Source organism: Triticum urartu, chromosome 2 (assembly GCF_003073215.2).
Source record: "Triticum urartu cultivar G1812 chromosome 2, Tu2.1, whole genome shotgun sequence".
Classification (NCBI taxonomy): domain Eukaryota; kingdom Viridiplantae; phylum Streptophyta; class Magnoliopsida; order Poales; family Poaceae; genus Triticum; species Triticum urartu.
The window spans coordinates 471,436,697-471,439,915 of record NC_053023.1 but is presented as its reverse complement, the minus strand read 5'-3'; the positions used below and the strand labels follow the sequence as shown (position 1 = coordinate 471,439,915).

The window sequence follows — 3,219 nt, the reverse complement described above, 5'->3', positions numbered from 1 at the left end:
GATTTTGTGTACCATTTTAACATAACCAAGCAGTATAACAAAATGCGCTGGTAATATCCCTTTCTTATTTTGTAATTGGACAAATATTTGCACATGTGCCATGTCTATGCAGTCTTTCTAACTGATGTAGTTTCTAGGTTTATGGCTTCTCACGGGATGTGATTCTGGTCATGCTGCCTGTTATGAAGGTAAAAACAAAGTTATATGTTTCTTCGGTTTACTTTGGTCTACATTTATCCCAAAGAGCGAGTGTTCACAGGTGCAGTGCTTATGTCGTTATTAATTAGTCTGGATTCTGTTCTCGTGTAGAATATTCTGTTCAGTTTGGTCTGCATTTGTCCCATAGAGCGAGTGTTCACAGGTTGATTGCTTATGTCAGTTATTAATTTGTCAAGATTCTGGTCTGATGTACTCCCTCCGTTCCTAAATATTTGTCTTTCTAAGCATTTCAAACAGACTACGACATACAGATGTATGTAGACATATTTTAGAGTGTAGATTCACTCATTTTGCTTCATATGTAGTCACTTGTTGAAATCTCTAGAAAGACAAATATTTGCGAAAGAAGGGAGTAGAATATTCAGTTTAGTTGGTCCACATTTGTTCCAGAGAGCGAGAGTTACTGATAAAATACTTATCTGGCTTAAATAAATTTTATGGATTTACAGGCTGAGGCGAGCATCATGAAGATGAGCAGGCGAGTGGCTGATACAGAGAGCTCCTCCAACGGGGAAGTAGCATTGCTGGAGGAACTCGAAGATGAGCTGGTCAATTTTGGCATGTCCAGTTCATGTAACGTTTGCATCTTTACATATCTTTGCCTGACTGCCATTTTATTTTTGCTGCTTTTGGATTAGGTTTCGAAGTCATGCCTTTGCCTTACTATTGTGCTGATACTGGATGCAACATTGTGGACCTTTGGTTCGAGCATGGCCAGCATGGCCACGGATTGTAGGGGAGGAATGTATTGCCTATGAGTTGTATGCTTTCTTCGGATCCTCTGTGCTTCCTATCACATCTGGCTTGGCCACCTACAGATTCTTGGGTCCAGGTGAGCTCTCCCTCCACTCTCCAAGTTTTGCTTGCTCTTTCTAGGCTATTTTTTTGGGCTAGCCCCTTTCCTAAGTCTCTTATTTTATTATGGATCATGGAAGCGGGAAGTGTAACTCACATTTTTAGAACACCGATCCTTTAGGTATATATAGTTTGGTTTTCAGAAAGTGGATTTCATTTGCTTCCTGAACACACTGAAACAAGAGTGGAAATAACCATCGTCCACCGTCCGTTCTTCCTCCCTCAGGTTCCTGATCTGAAGCGGAGGGAACACGAGGTCACATCCGCAAAGTGGCGGAAGGGGGCTGCAACATTTTTCTTCAGTCTGATAATCATATAGAAATTAGACGGTGTAGTACTATGGCGGTGGTATACTGATTTGGTGTAAGAATCACTAACATGACTTTACGTGTACAAATCTTACAGGTTAATGATATTAAGAATTAGTAGCGTGTTTTTTTTGTTTACCGCTGGATTTGCTAACAAGCTGTCTCTTGTGTTGTTGTTGATATGTTGACTTGCTATTTTTTGTTCAGTTGAAGGGTTCTCCAGGCTTAAGATCTTTCTAGGATAATTGCGTCATTGAATCTGAAGGTATTTGATTGGTTTCTCAACTCATGTATCGATAAGCATTTTTTTCATCCTCAATATATTGTTACTTACCTGACTTGTCGTACATTTGTGAGGTTTCCGAGGAAGTTCACTTCTTGCACGCGGCGTATAACTTGAGTTGCCTACAAATGATTTTGCCAGTTCGACGAAAACTTAAAATAACCAAGTGAAATTTCTCAGTTTTGTTGTTCTTGCTCTTCTCGGATCTTAGGTTGGGGGTATTAACATATATGCCACACACTAAGTTTAGATCTTAGTGTGAGATTAAATAGGGATAAATCCTTGTGCCATGTTGGAGAATTAGAATTACAAAAAAGGAAGGAAATATTAAAGAAGGGATATGGTTGATTAGGTTATTTTGGTGTTTCTTTGTAAATAATGACATGCTAACTCGCTGGTTTAATTTAGGTGTGTGGAATATAGGAAATACAAGGAGAGATATTCAGTTGCAATCCAGCTTTATTTTCAAAGTGAAACATGGTATACATGCATAGCATGCTGGTATTTTACTCTAAAGTTGTGCGACGCCTTGGTGTCAACTTTGAACTTGCAAACTGAACCGTAAAATGTTTTAATGCCTTGGCGCATGAAGTTTTCTTTTCCTGCTCTGACTACTTCATTTATGTTTATTTATCAGGTTATGCGATCTCCTGTGTTGCTGCATGTTGATCTTCTATTTTGTTGTAACTCTGTTATGCTACTTGAGGTTTGCTTCCTTTCTTTCCAGCTACATGTGTATTCTTTGAATTCAAGCTACATGCATGTTTACCTTTTGCTCACGGAATAGTTTATTTATATTGAACAGGAGCATATCTATTATTAGAGACATACTAGGCTCGTGCTTCTTCACAGTGGCCATCTCTTTTTTTGTGAGAAGTGTGCCTTATGGCTTATTCTTATATATTCAGTTCTTATGCCTTTCAACAGTCAATCACCAAGCCATTTTATGGAGCCGATAGTGTTACTTCTGGTGGTCAGTGATAACTGAAAATATCTTTCATTATCATTGCTTGCTATGTAGCCATTTTTTCTTTTCGCTTTGCTTCGATGTGTTTGTTTCTATGGAGTCTTTGCTACACTACAACGTCAAGATGAAAACTAAGCATGTGAGTTTCTTGGAGCAGCCCTACACGTGGTTGTTGTGCCTTTTTCCCTTGTTCTTTTGAAATGCAACATGACAGTAGCCAATGTCATATATTAGGGTTGTAAACCTATTAGATTTGATACAGAGGAAAGTATGAAGATCTTCTTATTATTGCAAAGTAAAAGTTGATATTAGTGCCAACTTAGGTGATCTGGTCCGAAGGGGTATCTCAGCTTTATGAGTTGATAGTATATTTGCATCTAATAATAAACCTTAGATTTTAGATAGAATTTATGAGTGAAAGTATTCTGGTGTATACCATCCTTTGTGTAGGATTGTCATGGTTATTGTGGTTGTTAATTTTGTTGACAAAATATATCCAAATGATATCTTTTTCAGTGTCTTATGGTAGATATATTTGGTCTGTTGTTTCATGCATTCTTCGGCTTTATGATTAATATTCCCAGATA

At 37.9% G+C, this 3,219-nt stretch overlaps 1 long non-coding RNA gene across 1 annotated transcript; it reads left to right on the top strand.

Moving 5' to 3' along the window:
• Nucleotides 1-1,373: 1,373 nt before the first annotated feature.
• On the top strand, nt 1,374-2,340 carry LOC125541682. The gene is made up of 3 exons (XR_007297622.1): nt 1,374-1,647; nt 2,074-2,145; nt 2,303-2,340. It is a non-coding gene; the product is annotated as an uncharacterized LOC125541682 (long non-coding RNA).
• Nucleotides 2,341-3,219: the final 879 nt, after the last annotated feature.